The sequence below is a fragment of the Corvus kubaryi genome, unplaced genomic scaffold (genome assembly GCF_017639235.1).
Source record: "Corvus kubaryi isolate FWS band 111438036 unplaced genomic scaffold, C.kubaryi_AGA036_p1.0 37284, whole genome shotgun sequence".
NCBI classification, from domain to species: domain Eukaryota; kingdom Metazoa; phylum Chordata; class Aves; order Passeriformes; family Corvidae; genus Corvus; species Corvus kubaryi.
This window is the reverse complement of record NW_024581088.1, coordinates 9,542,954-9,558,051: the sequence shown is the minus strand read 5'-3', so window position 1 is coordinate 9,558,051 and position 15,098 is coordinate 9,542,954. Positions and strand designations below refer to the sequence as shown.

At 54.7% G+C, this 15,098-nt stretch overlaps 1 long non-coding RNA gene across 1 annotated transcript; it reads left to right on the top strand.

Annotated features, from left to right (window-relative positions):
- LOC121663787 lies at positions 1 to 6,918 on the top strand. Its single transcript, XR_006015754.1, has 2 exons — positions 1 to 39; positions 6,439 to 6,918. It is a non-coding gene; the product is annotated as an uncharacterized LOC121663787 (long non-coding RNA).
- Positions 6,919 to 15,098: the final 8,180 nt, after the last annotated feature.

The following is a 15,098-nucleotide window of genomic DNA, read 5'->3' as shown; positions in this document are numbered from 1 at the left end:
ACCGAGCGAGCGGCCCGGCCCCCCGAACGCCATGCAGCGGTAGGTGTGTGGGAGCACGGACGCGGGGACGGTGGGCATGAGGAGACGCGGCCGCTCGATGGGGTCTGGCACCCCCGCAGGGTCACGGATCCGTTAGAGGGACCCGGTGCCCGCCGCCGGCCGGCGGAGCGCCTCGCTGGGGACCGGCAAAAAACGAGGTCCCGCTTCCGCGTGGATTCCCCCGCGGCAAAAGGAGGGGGTCTCCGCGGGGCGCGGAGTCGAGGAGAACTCACTCCGAGGCGGGCCGCTTTTCCCGGGAGGAGCGGTGCGGCGGGGCTGGGACTGCGGCTCGGGACGCTCCGGCGGGGCCGTGCCTGTGGGGAGGGGGCGGCGGGCCCGGGGCCGCCCGACCGCTGAGGGCACAGCGGAGGCGCCGGTAACTTCGCGGCGGTTCCGTTACCGGCGCTCGTCCGGGGCCGAGGAGCACCGGCCACCGGCATGTACCTTCTATATTTTTTTTTCTTCTTTTGGTAAATAAAAATTAATTCGCTTTTACCTTCCAGGGGCCGGTTGGTACCGGGGCGGTGTGGAGGGACGAGGTCTCTCTTTCCTTGGTGCGTTGCTGCCCGTCGGGAGCCACCGCTCCGGGGAGGTGTCACTGCCTGGCCCCGGCCCCTCCCGGCCCCGGAGCCCGTCCCCCTCCTCGTCCCAGTGGGCTGAGCCCGGGCGGGGAATTAGGAGGGGAACGGCGGATGGAAGGGTCCGAGCGTGCCCGGGGTTGCTCACACGACCGAGAGCCGGGGCTGGGCGCGGGAGTGGCGGAGGCCCGCCCCAAAGCCCGTAGCATCTCCCGCCCGAACCCACTGCCCCCGCTCTCTTTCACGTCTGTTTTCCTCGTCCTTGGGGGGGGGGGGGGGGAACAAACAAAAAAGCGGGGAAGGCATCAATTGGAAGACAGAAAGGAAAAGGAAGGCAACAAACCCTCTCCGCGCCCTGCCCGCCACTCCCCGCGGGGGCCAGCCGGGACCGGCGGGGATGCAGAGCCCATCCGGGCCGGGAGAGCCAATTCCAGAGCTGTCCTCGGGCCAAGACATCGCCTCGGAGCTCCTGCGGGTGTTTAAAAGCCCCGGGGCTCCGTCCGCGCTATCATCCTTCCCCCCCGTCGGGGCTCCCCCCGCGCAGCTGTCGGTTCGCTTGGCCGCCGCTGGCGGGGATCAATGGAGCCCCGGGCCCGCCCCGCCCGGTGCCCCCGCACATGGGCCGCTCTCATGCGGAGCCGCGGGGCCGGCGCGGGCGGGCGGCCCCGCTCTGCCGCCCGGGAAGGCGACAGCTGCGGGCTGCCGTCAGGGGAGCGCTCCCCGCGGCCCCCGGTGACATGTGTCGGTGGGGATGAATGAGGGGAAGGAGATGAGCATCTCGTGTCCATCAAGCACCAGTTTTTCACAGCGATTTTTTTTTTCTCCTTTCCCAGGCGTTAGCGAAAGCATCTGGTTCTCCCCTGCTCCCCGGGGGCCGCAGGCCGTGCCCACCCCCTCCCCGCGGGGGTCCGGGGTGCCCCCGCAGCGCTGCGGCTCCCGGCGGGGCTCTGTCCGCCCGCCCCGACCCAGGCGAACCCCCCAAAGCCCCGCTCGGGAGAGGAGGCGGCGCAGACAGAGGGGGGCAGTGGGGACGGTGGCGTGCCCCCCTCCGCCTCACCCCCCCGCAGCGGGGACCCCGACCCAGAGCAGGCGTTTGAGAGGCCAAAATGCCCGCCCTTGTCTCCAGCAGAATCCGAAAAATCAAACCCCACCACCCCCGGCCTACCCCGGCCGGCCTCCTGTGCCCCGCGTGTCCCGGCGTGGGGCACCCACGGGAGCCCGAGGGGCCGGGGAAAGTCCCCCGAGGGAGCAGCACCGTGTGCCGCCCCCTTATAGGGCCAGGTGTTTGGGACGGGAGGGATTTTTTTGTTTTTTCATTGTATTTTGCAATTCGCCCAGGTCCGTTCCCGGGCCGAGCCCCCCGCCCCAGGCGGGGCCGAGCCCACCCGAACCCCGCGGGGAGCTGGCCAGGATGTTCCAGAGCAACCCCGGCCGGCCCCAGTGCTGCAACAGAGGGACATTAAGAGAGTATAAAAGGAAAGAAAGAAAGAAAGAAAGAAAACAGGGAAATTAGAAGATGTTTAAAAAAGGGAAATTCAAAAACTAAAAAAAAAAAAAAAAAAGGAAAAAGGAGGGAAATTAAAAGAGGGAAAAAAATTTAAAAAATAGAGTGTAAGTAAAATGGTAAACGAGACCCAAATAAAGAGAGAGGGAAAAAAAAGAGGAAAAAAAAAAAAAGCCAAATAAACCCAAACTCAAATTAATTTTAAATCTAATACCGAAGAAAAAACCCAAGTCCCTTTCAGGCGAGTTTAAATTTGCATTTTATTGGTGTCGTTCCCGTCTTTTTAGTTAAACATCACCCTGTTTATCGTCCCCTCTCCCCACCGCTGCGCTCGGTAATGGGATTTCTCTCTCCTTTGCGGGGTACCGGTGCCCGCTCGCCGGGGACACCGCGGTGCGTTGTGGAGCATCCCCGCATCCCCAGCGCTCCCTCCCTCCGAGCCGGGCAAAAACTTCCCTCCCACGCACTGACAGAGGCTTTCCACCGCATCCATCCCCCGACAGCACTTTTCTCTCTTTTTCCCATTTATTTTTAGTTTGATTTGATTTTTTCCCCCTCCTTTTTAACCTTTCTCAACGACCGCGCACGGGCTCGGGGATGATGCCGGGCTCGGAGCGGGCGGCGGGGCCGGTGACCGGCAGCTTCCCCGACGGGGCGGGGGCAGGGGGAGGCCCGGAGCTCCGGTTCCGACCCCTCCGCATCCCGGTGCAGCGCGGCCCGGGGCACAGGGCGTCTCTCCCGGCGGGAAGCGCGGCGGCATCTCGGAGCCCCCCCCGCCACCCCGGGCGACGCTGTGGGGGACAGCCCGAGGAAAAGGTGGGGGACACACCTCTCCCCCGTCCCCAGCACTTTCCCCCGCAGAAAGAGCGCCTCCGCCTGATTAAATATATATGCGGTTAATGCACTATCCAAATATTGAAGTTAAGATGTAATTAAGCCTGCAGAACATCCCCGCGCAATAAACCCCACGGCTGGACAGGATCCATCGCCAGGTTTGTTTTAAAAGAGCTTGGGAAAAAAAAAAAAAAGAAGAAGAAGAAAGAAATCTTTAAATTATGTATTAGAAGGTCCCAGTTTATCCTGCCACACTCGGGTCGATGCTGAGGGTAAACACCACACCGTCACCCCCCGGCTCCGCTCGCCTTTCCCTTTTATTTCTTTTCTATTTATTTTCCTTTTCCTTATTTATTTTCCTGCCCCCCCTCCCCCGTGATTAGCCCTCCCGGGTTTCTTCCCACGTCGCTAAATGTTGTCGCTTACACTCCAAGCTCATGCATTGTTTATGGGAAATATAGTTAATAAATAATTACAAATCCGAGGTGTGCGGCTGTGCTTTTGACTGACGAGGAAGTGGTCGGGAAGGGGCCGGTGGTGGCCGGGGGGTCCCCGAGCCCGGCCGGGAGCGGGGCCCGGCGGGGCAGCGCGGGGGGCTCCGGGGGAGCCCGGCGGGGGTGCGGGTGTGTGACAGCCGAGCGGGATCCTTCACTCGTTAAAGGGCAGATAAAAGACGAATAAAAGAGAAAAGAAAGAAAAGTGGAGAGACAGCGGGGGCGAGGGGGGGCTATAAAAAAAGAGGGTGAAGCGAACCCCCGGAGGATGCACCGCTCCCGACTCATCCATCTTCATTGTCTCCGTGTGTGCAAAAGCAACTCCGGTCTAAGGAAAAGCCACTATCAAAGCCATGGCTTTATTTTATATCCTATAGATCAGGAGGGAGGCAAAGCTTTATTTTCGCCCAGAGACAGATATTTTATTTCTCTCTTACGGTTTTATGTGTGAGAGATGTCAAAAAGGTAAAATAGATTGCTAATGCATAGGCAAAACGAAGCTGTTTTGGCATGCTCTGTGTCAGGAGGGCTCCCGGGGAGCGCGGGCTGGGGATTTAGGGCTGATGGGGCACTCGGGGGGATTCTGCTAAAACATCTCTCTCCATAAATCCAGCCACATGGTCAGCGCGAGCGGCAGAAGGAGTTTTAAAGGGGAAGAGTTGGAGCGCGGCGGAGCGGAGCGGGATCCCGGCCCCGCTGGCCCCGCTGGTCCCGCTCCGGCCCGGCCCGTTCCGCCGGGATCCCGGGGGGTCGCAGCCGCCCTTCCCATCGCTTCTCCCGGCGGAGCTGCGGCGCTGGGGACCAGCCCGAGCCGCTCCCGGCGGCACAAAGCGCTCCCGGCTCATCCCGCCCGGCCAAGACGCGCCCCCCACAACCTCCTCGCCTGATTTTATTTTATTATTTATTTTTTAAATTTTTTTTGCCCCAAAACAAGCACCCATCCCCCGACCATCGGTCCAAGTCCCGGAGCTGCGGCCGCTCAGCATCTGCCTCCCCGACCCCGGCAGCGGATCTACACGGACCTTTTCCAAAGTTAAAATATATCTCCCCAAGCTGCAACAATTTTCATACTTTTTGACCTCGGGGATTTACTTAGCACGTTAAGTTCAAGGCTCAGAAGCCCAGGGCTATTACTCATTTAGGCACTCCCACCACCAACACTTTTCACCACATATTTTATCATTTGACTTCCTGGCTTAAATTCATGTTATGGCAAATAATGGATGGTAATACTTTCCCCCTTCCCCATGTTAATTGTCTTGTCTGACAACCTCCGCATTTGAAGTGATTTAAACCAAGCAAGGGTGCAGCGAGAGCAGGAGACAACCCAGCACAAAACCTCTGCGGGAGCCCTGTGGCTCCGGCTCTTCCCTCCCAGGTCGTGGGCTGGATCCAGAGCGCAGCAAAGCCTCCCACAAGAGCATCTCCCAGCCCTCGCTGAGGTCACTGCAGTGCTCAGGCCGCTTCTTCCCGGTGTCCCGCAGCCCCTGCGGTGACAGGGGGGGACTCAGCCCTGCCTCGGGCCCCTCTGGCTTTGCTGCCCAAAATATTCCTTCCTTGGGGTGGCTGAAATGGGGAATCAGACCAGAGTGCCATTTGCGAATTTTAAAAAGCAAGGTGTACTTGATTAGGAAATTAATTATTTCAGTACCCCCAGGATTACATTGTTTTCCTAAGTTCTGTGGGCCTGTGTAATTTACTAATTTCACAGTGGCTGAACTTCCCTGGGAGTGAGAGTCAATCTCCCCTCTCTGACACGCAGACGGATCCTGTGCGGAGGCAGCGGCTCATCGGCAGTGTCGGAGGGAAGTGGGAGCCCAGACCTTCCCCTCTGCTCCTGCCACTGATTTGCTGCGTGACTCTGGCCAAATTCCTTGTTTCTCCTCTTTCTGAGAGTGGACAGTGCCTTCCTTCCCACCAGGAGCAGCTGTTCCTGCTGGGAAAGGAGTAACCACACGGGCTTCTCTGCCCAGCACTGCCACTGGCTTCCGTATCTGTATAAGAAAGGGCTGCTGCCTTACGTGTCCCTCTCAAGTAGCTGCAGGAGAGGATTCTCAACACAGACCGGTTTTTGTCATCAGCAGAATGTCAGTTTTTGGAGCTGACATCACTGTCATGCAGAGCATTTGGGAAAAAGAACTGAAATCCAGACGAACAGGACTATGCCAGAAAAATGCAGATGCAGGGGCAGAGCTCGGTTCAGCATCACCTGGGCCAGGTACCACAGCACCACAGACTCCCCTCACAGGTGTGACGGTGAGTCCAGAGCTCCTGGCTCTGTTTGTATCCATCAGCTTAGTCCTGACTAATCTTCTATCTATAGATTCTGTCATTTGCTATGCCACTAGATCACATCCTATTTATATGATTTTCTATTTTAAAGGTTCTGAGAGGCTGCTGAGGCTCTGGCCAGCCTGCCCTTCCTTCTCCCCACACACCAGTCTGGGCAGCTGGGTTAGTGCAGCTCGAGCCCAGCAAAGTCCCTGACTCCTGGGTGCCTCCCCACGCACATTTAAAGCCTCTGTTTCCTTCCCCTCATCCCTGAGTGATGCTCCAAGCATGGCTGACGCGCGCACAGCTCATCTCAACGCCACGGCGAGGACGTGGCGTGCACAGCCACAATCCCATTACCCTGAGATACATCAGTATGCTGTGTTCAGGATGAGAAAAATCAGATCATTTTGGTCTAGAATGTGTAATTTCACTAGTTCCAGCTAATTTTTCTGGGGGTTGAGCTCCATCCCCATGAGGATCCTGCTGTCCCCGCTGTGCCCCAGGGCAAGTCCCCACGCAGGGCAGAGTCACGCGCTGGCACTACCAAGGACCAACCCTCCATGCTCAGAAGCACTTTAAAAAACAAATATTATTCTAATAAAATCCTTCCTTGGCATTCCTGTGGCTCTTCAGAGTGTGTCACCGAGCTCTGGGGCCCAGGAGCTCCATGCCAGCCCAGCCCCACGGTGCTCCTCTCCTCTCTCTCTACCCACAGGTGGAGGTGGCTCCGGAGAGGCCAAGGCATCCACCCCCAAATCAGCATCACTGTGAAGGCACCGGAGATTTTCCCTTGCAAACAAGCAAACCTTGTTTCCCCAGACCCTGGTGAGCAGATTCACCAAGTCCCTTCCTCCTGCCTGTGAAATTTCACCATCCCCGCTGAGAACAAGCAGCTGCAGGAGCTGGGATGTCGCCTACGTATGAGAGCAGAAACTTCAGGCTCAGAAACTGTGAGTCTGCAGAATTCCCTACCAATGTGGCTTTTTCAGACATTGAAATAAAATCTACATGGCTGTAATTAGTCAATATTTGTAAAGGCTCTAAGATTGCAGAATAAATGGCTGAAAGAAACTTGCATGGTTATTAGATAAATGCATTAATAATAATGGCGCTGGCTGCTGAGGAGACGTCGCTCCTAATGATGTACGATTTATTTCCTTAAGGGTGTGCTAATAAACAAAACTCATTTTTAGAATCCGGTGTATTTATTCCACATACACCCTCAGATCAAATACGTTTCTCTCCCCACAGCATCACCTCCCGCTCACCCTCTCTGCAATCCCTCAGTAACTCCTGCTGTGCCGAGCTCACAGGGACATACAGCCCTCCCCACAGCACCCCAGATACCAAACCCTGCTGCCCTTGGATGTGGCCTGACATCCTTCTGGAGCACTGGGACATCCCAAAGGGTCCCTTAACCTCTGAGATGGGCGTTTGTCCTCATCCCAGCCTGGCCGTTGCGGGAGCCCCTGGTGGATCTCCGAGTCATGGATCACCTGCACACTCCCCAACCTAAACACACACCAAAGGTTGTGTCCCTGTTCTCACTTCTCTTGTAAAACCAGAGCAGCTGCTCCAGAGCTCATGGAGGGAAGTGTTTCCTTTCCCTTTGTGGCTCTGCCGGCAGCTTTGTGCCCGTGGTGTCTGTGCACAAGGCAAGGTGCAGTGGGAGCAGCTCCGGGCTCTGTGCACAATCCCTGCTCTTCCCTCACACAAAATCAATAAGGTGTCTATTCAAAACAAATCTTTCCTGCATACCTGCAGGAGATTGTGTCCCTGCCCCGGGAAGCACAGGGAAAGGCTCCCTTGCCCACCTCCCCCCACAGCCTGGACAAGCAGAGGCAGAGGGCAGAGCCCTCAGGTGCTGTGGGGTCACTCTGCTGTCTGAGGGATGCTTTAGGGCTGTGTCTGAGGGATGCTTTAGGGCCTGGTGTGCTCTGCAAAGGCCATTTCCTACCGTGGCTTTTCAGACCCCTATTAATATTCCTCAGGGCTGAGGATTCACACGGGAGGGAAATGCCATTTCCAAGCACCACGCTGTCCTCATTCCCTGTTTGAATTCAAGTACTTCCACACCACAGATACTGACTTGCTCAGCTTTAAAAACGGCCATGCAAAAGCTTTTGCCTGTGGCAATGCTTAAACACTGCGCAGGGACAGGGACAGCTGTGTTTGGGGCCCTGGTGCCCTCCAGGACACCAGGGTGGGATCTGGGATGAGTCCTACATTGCTGCAGGGCTCCGGGAGGAGACTGTGCACCCTTCCAGAGGAGAAGCAGGTGGAGGTGGGCACCAATAAAGCAGCCAGACCCTTCAGTTTTTTGTGGAAACCCCTGTCTTGGACACCCCAGGGCTGTGCCAGTGCTTGGTGCCCATCCGGACGCGCACTGTCCCCAGATGGACACATCTGTGGAACCAGGCTGCTACTCACAAGCTGTAGTAATCCACGAGTGTTTGGAATTTAGGGAGAAAGAGGAGGAAAAACATTTGGAAAGAACAGTTTTAGAATTCTGGAATTAGCAGAAAACACCCTTTTCCTTGGGAATCCCCCTGTGAGGTCCAGCTCATGCCAGGGAAGGGTGTGAGGCTGGGCCAGGCAGGTCCTCCCAGAGCCATCACCCCCCGAGCCCAGACCCAGGGCAGGAAAGGGGGAAAATCCCCTGTACCTTGAAAACTCACATTTTTCCTGTTACTGTGAGAATCAGGAAATGCACATTACCACTCGAACTGGGAACTGCACCTTTGGAGGGGAGTGCTCAGTGTGGGACCTGCCCAGGTGAAGGGGTCCCTGGGCAGGGAAGAAATTCCAAGATAAAGAATAAAAATAACCTACAGCAGGAAGCCACATGAAGACCTGCTCATCTTTCACTGCCCTGATGTGTTGCTGCTTTTTTTGTGCGTCTAAAAAACCAACAAAACTCCTGAGTTAATATGGAAACAAAAAAATTACAGCTGGAACAACTCTGAAATGGTCATACAACGAAATATATGCATTAGATGTTAAACCTTCTATCAGAGAGCTCAGCTGGAATTTATTTTTTTTATAAATCTGCAAAATATAATTAAATTGGTGACGGTAAAAAAAAAAAAAAAAAAAAAAAGAGAGCCCGGTCCAAACCCTTATAAGGATATTTCAGCCATGCTGAGGTTCCTTTTCCATAAATGTTAAGCAGACATCTGTAAACATAATTGGAATTTACTGCACACGTGAATAACTGCATATAAATGAGCCTGGATGGTTGGGGTTTAGGAAAGGGCTGCAGGTGCCCCCCCTTGTCGATAAGACTCCGGCGTTCCCGGTGCACATCCCAGCTCAATTCCAAATGTCAATTCTCTACATTTTAATTTTTTTTTAATAATTTTTTTTTCCTGGCTGTTGCCTTGTTACATTTATCATAAAGCCTCTGTAGATGAGACATCCTGCGGAATTTTGTGCGTCCCCAGGTTTGTTTACCAGGCTGATAGTTATTCTTTTGGAAAATGCAGAGTGGTATTGTCAGGCATTGCTTAATATTAATGACAGAGATCTGGGCATCCGAGAGAGCTGAATGAGCACAACTTCATCTCACCATTCCTCATTTCTTTCCACATTTTGTCTCCCTTCCTTTCCTTTTCTTTGCCTTCTCCTTTGTTATGGGAAAGACCGTGCAAGGCATGGAGCCCCCTGGCCCTAAACCCACAGGAGTCAGTGGCCAGATCCCTGTTTTTCAAGTCAAAATGGAAAAACATCCAATTTCTATGGCCCAGGACCAAGCTTTTAAGCACCTGCTGAACTTTATGCCCAGGGGCTGGGAAGTCCTCGTTGAAACCTGTGCCCCACCATGCCTCTCCTCCTCCTCATGTGCTTCTCCATCCTCCTGTCCCCACCCAGGTCTAGAGAAAAGTTGGGAATCCCGTACCCAGAGCAGCAGGGCGGGCAGCTCCATTTCCTGGGGGTTTATTGAAAACAAAGGGCTGTGCCCATTCTCAGCTGAAACCATCTCAGCCTTGGGCTGTGAATTTACAGGGGCAAACCCAACCAACCCCGCCATCCTGAAGCAAATACTGGGAGCTGGATTCGATTGTCCCCATGGATCCCTTCTGGCTCAGGATGTTCTGTGATGCTGCAAAGTAGGAGCCTGGAACCCACTGGAGCTTTGGGGCTGGGGAAGGACCACACGGCCCAGTAGAGAGGGCCAAAGCCAGGAGGAGAAATCCACCCCTTCCTCGGATAACCCCTTGGAAGGGGCTACAACCCTGATCCCAGATTTCTTGAATCCCAGGGAAAGCTGCCCGCGGGTGTCTCTGCACTGGGGGCTCCGGGCTGGGGAGCCAAGGAGGCGTTTGGGGGAGCTCAGTGGGTGTCACACACAGGTGGCCACTGGCCAAAGGTGACCATCAGCACAACCCTGTGCCCTGTAGGAGGGAACAGCCCCGCTTGCAGCCCCCCAGGGTAGCCCCCACCCCCTGCCCTGGCACGACGGGAGGCGCTCCCGAGAGTTCTTTGGGATAACGGCGCTATCCCGAGCGCCGGCAGAGCACCGGGGTGATTTATTCCATTGTCACCCTTCAAAGGCGCAGTTGTTTACCATCCATCTCTCTCCACGGGCTCTGTTTGTTTGGAGGGGCCGGCGCAGGAAGCTCGGGGGGATCTGGGAACATTCCCGGCCCGGGGCCCGTGCCCGCCCCTCTCACCTTGACTGCGGAGCCGGCGGGCGCGGCATCCCCGCGGCTTCCCGAGGGATGCTCCCGGGGACGTGCGAGCGCCCAGGGCTGACCTGAATTTAACCTCTCGCCGAGCCCCGCGTTTGCCGAGCACGGGAGGTGAGAGATGCGGCAGCCCGGCCACAAACTGCCGGCGTTTCTTGGGATGAAGGGGGTGACACCGGGGGTGGGAAGTGCCACAAGCCCATCCCGGCAGGAGCCACCAGGCAGAGCGGCCTCTGGCCCACAGCACCACTTCGGAATGATGAAGGTTGGTATCGGTCATTTTACAATTCAAAATGACCAACTAAGAGGTTTGGTTTTTTTCCCAGGCCGTTCCAATTTCTCCCAAATGTGGCTATTTGGTTTTAGTGTCAAAGAGATTTCCTCTCTCTCTTTCAAGTTGTTTTCACTTAAAAAAATAATAAAAACCAGAAGTCCTGGAGCACCAGGCAGAATAATAAGCAGACTCACTATTTAGTCACAGAATGACCTGAAATTTCTCCAAGGAAACATACATGCCACTGAAAAATACTGGAAAAATCTGAGTGAAAGTTTTTCCTTGACATTTTATTGGTTTAGAGGAAACAGGAGAGCAATCTTTCCCCATCACTTTCATAGTTTGTTATTTTTCCTTCCCTCTCTCTTTTCATCCCCAAGAGTTTCCTCCAGGGTGGGAGTTGTAAGGAAAAAAGGAGAGGGATGAGCAGGGAACTGGGAACCACTGGGATGTGGGGCTGAACCAGAACCCCAAACCTGAGCCTGCCAGTTGCTTTTGCCTGGGTTTTTCACTCCTTCCTGCCAACCCAGCCTTGTGCCAGGGGGTCTGTCACATCCAAATCCATGGAATTATCTATTACAATACTTCAGTATTTACGACACAGATTTTGCCTGAACTGCTTTGTAAATCATGGCAGAAATAATGGCCTTCCAACCGAGAGCCACAATCAACCAACAGGAAGTCAGGACTGCAATTTAAAATATATTAAGAAGTCCTTAAGTGAACATTTTGCTTAAATTAGGAGATGGGCCATGATTCAAACAATAAGGCCTCACCAAAGAGAATTTTCCCAGCAAACCAGTCTAGGCTGCAGAGGAGGCTCTGGGGGTCCAAAGGAGCCATCCTGACCTCCCAGGGCCATTCGGAATTTTTTATTTTTCCTAATTTTTGTTGTCAGGACTTCACCAAGAGCCTTCTTCTGGTGAGGGCCAGGGGGCTGCAGCCCAGCCCCAGTCCCAGGCAGAGCTCACCGGGCGTTCCCCAGCTCGGTTCTCACCCTGGATCATGGCATTCCAGTATTTATGAAACCTCTTTTCAATAATTATCACGCTGTTACATTGGTGAGTTTCTTGACAAGTTATTAAATCATAATTTCTAATTTAAATGCCAGCTTTTGGCGTGCATGCCTGCTCAGGATAAGCTCATTTTCATTTTTATTAAACATCACCTATTAAACACAAGGAGAATTTTCTTAGGAATAACAGAAAACACCACAGGTGCCTTATTTCCCAGCTCATGTTGTGATGGCTTCAAATAATTCCCCAAACACACAGCCACAACAAGGGAGTGGGTCTGTGCTTAGGTGAGGACTGGGGGCTGCAAAGACACTTCTGTGGATGAGCAGGGGCTGCTTGGCACCTTCCCTCGGCTTTTAATCCTTGACAAACCCCCAGCTCCAGGCTCTGCATCCTCCTACAGAGCACCTCCACCTCCCAAAACCAAAGAGCACTCGCAGAAATCCAAGGGGCAGCTCAGGATGTCTGAGTGAGGCACCACTACCCAAAGCACTCAGCTTGGGGGGGTATTCTGGAGGCTCCTGCCATGGCAGTCACATCTCAGTGCCACCTTATTCTTGGCTTTTCAAGCAGATGGTCAATTAATTATCCTCGTTTGGTGTTTATAGTGCCTGGCCCTGGGCTCAGTGTCCCAGCTGTGTCCCCCACGCCGCAGGGACGGCTGGAGTGGCACTGCCAGCTCTGTTCCAGCCAGGGTTACTCTCCCCAGCCCGTGGGGTTTGCAGATCGAGGGCTGGTGTGTCCACAGAGCCCAGTACTGAGCCCACGGGATGTGGCACAAACTCCGCAAGAAGGGGACCAGGCAGATGTTTTCATCTGAAAACACAAAATAAAAGGAAAATAATAACCCCAGTGCAAGAGCCCTGGGTGAGAGGATGTTCAGAAATCCCTGGGGATGGAGTTTCCAGCTTGGCCCCTCTCTCCAGGATGGATTTTGTGCTGAAACCCTGCCACACTTTGGGACTGATAGGAGAAGGAATTACCCATTTCCCCCCAGTGATTTCCATCTCCAGACTGCACATTCCCCGTGATCAGACTGATTAGTTAAATAAATCATCCTTACCTGAAGATAATCCATTTATGCTTTTTAATTAAACACAATTATGACAATTTGTTCTGCCTCCTGCCAGGCTGCCTGTGCAGTTGAGGCCCAGGGCAGGAAACTTTTGTGGATGTGCTTCCCTCCAGGCCAAAAAACCGAGCAGAGCAGTGCTGAAAGTGCCACTTTGGGTGATGGAGGTGTGTCCGGGAAACAGGAACAAGGGGAGTTTGGGGAGCTGGTTGAGATCATGTGGGACCTGTGGGACAGCCGTGGGCTTCTCCTGTGCTGCAGCTGCACTGGAGCATCTGTGGGGTCCCTCCGCCCTCGGTTTTGGGGCTGCACATCCCCCTGCCCAGTGCAAGGTGCAAACACACAGCTGGGAGTTTCCCTAAACCAGCGCCGTGTCCTTGTCCCAGCCCCACAGGACACTTCACCACGTCCCCTTTACTCTGCCAAGGGCTTTTATCCACATCGACTTCCCTCCAACTTGCTACCCCCGGAGTGAGAGACATAAGGAGCCATGATGAGAGAGCTTAAATAGATGTTAGAGACCTTGCAGGTATTTAAGGGCCCTCTGCAGCCCCTCTCCCCTCCCCTCGCTCAAGTTCAACTGCCATCGAGTACAGCACACTCTGTGCTGTTTGTTTTGGGTTCAATGGCATCTCATTTACACGTGTTAATTGCAACTAATTGGCACTAATTGGATGAACAGGAAACCCCCTGGGAGCACTCATACCTTTAATTTGTAGTAAATATCATTAATTAACATATGCTAATTAGAGCCAATTAACATTGATTAAGGGTTGCCAGCTACTTGGAAAGTACAACTATCCATGTTGTATTAAGTCAGCACAAAATACGATGCACGTTTTAGGGATAACACAGGAGGCAGCATCTGGGAGCTCCCCTGCCAGCTGTGCTGGACACACTGGGAATGCTGGGCTCCCACCCCACTGCCAGCCCACCCCAGCACTGGGCAGCCGGGACAGGAAATGCAGCCTGGAAGTGTTCGAAAATCACGTAGATGTGGCACTTTGCGATGTGGTTGAGAGGGTTTGTGGGATTTGGTCAAAGGTTGGGTGTGGCCATCTTGGAAGTCTTTTCCAGCCTTAAAAATTCTGTGGTTCTGTGAATCCAGAATGAGTTGGAGCTGCCCAAAGTGCAAAGCCCAGCATTTGTGGCTGCAGGGATGCTCGGCACCTCCTGGCAGGCAGGTCTGTGTTAGGGGTCCCTGGCCTTTGGCACCGAAGTTGAACCATCACTTTTCTGCCTGTGTCCGTCAGGGACTGACACCTGGGTTGTGGGGTTCAAGCCCAACACGTCCCATGCACTGCAGTGACCATTCCAGCTGGATGAAGGAAGGGGTCTGGTCCTGACCAGCACTGACCACTGCCAGGGGCTGTGCCTTGTCTCCATGGGCCTGCAGGGAGAACCAGGGCACTGCTGCCCCAGTATAAACCAGCTCCTCCCTGTGGAGAGCCCCGAGTGGGCTCCGGAGGAGGTTTCCACATGTCCAAGCTTGGCAAAACTCCCCGAGAGTCCATCCCAAATCCATGTCCAGCCACTGAGCTGGCTCCTGGCTGTGCACAGCCCTCGGGGCAGGCAGGTGTGACAAGTCCCTGTCCCTTGCGGCAGGACGCGTGCGGAGCAGCGATGGGATCCGGGAATGTGGGTCAGCGCCTTCCCGGGGTCCGCACGGAGCCCGGGGCTGCTCTGCACAGCTCAGCCCCGCTCTCTGCCAAACAGATTTGCCCAGTGACACCTGGAGCTGCACAGGAGCACGGCAAAGTGCTGCGGGGTGAGATCCTGCTGCTCCCACGTCAGCAGCAGGGGCGGCTGTGGATCCCTGCAGCCGGGAGCCAGGGATGAAGCTCCAAGGGAGGAGCACCGGAGTCAGCAGCGTGCAGCACTTCATGGCAAAGGCAGCCCATAACACAGCCCGCAGCCAGCCCCACTGCCAGCACGTGGCCCACATTGCCCTGCAGATCCCCTGGGATATCACTGACATTGCCAGACCTTCGGGAAGTGCCGGTGGGGAAGGTGAGCACAGGGCCCTTCCCACAAAAGCCACTCTCTGCCAATTTACAAGCAAACAAAAATAAGACAGTGCCTGGCAATGGCATTTCCCTGGGTCCTTCATGGCCATGCCTTTGCCACCCAGGGATCACCAGTGGGCTGCCAGGACAGCCCCCAAGGCCACTCATCCCAGGGAATGATGGAAAGAAATGTGGGATTTGTCTGCGACCTGGGGATGTCCACACACGGCCGAGGTGATCACAGGAGGCTGAAGTTCAAACACCTCTTGTTCTCCCAAACCTTTTGCACTGAAATTATCACCACCCTGTTTACTCTACT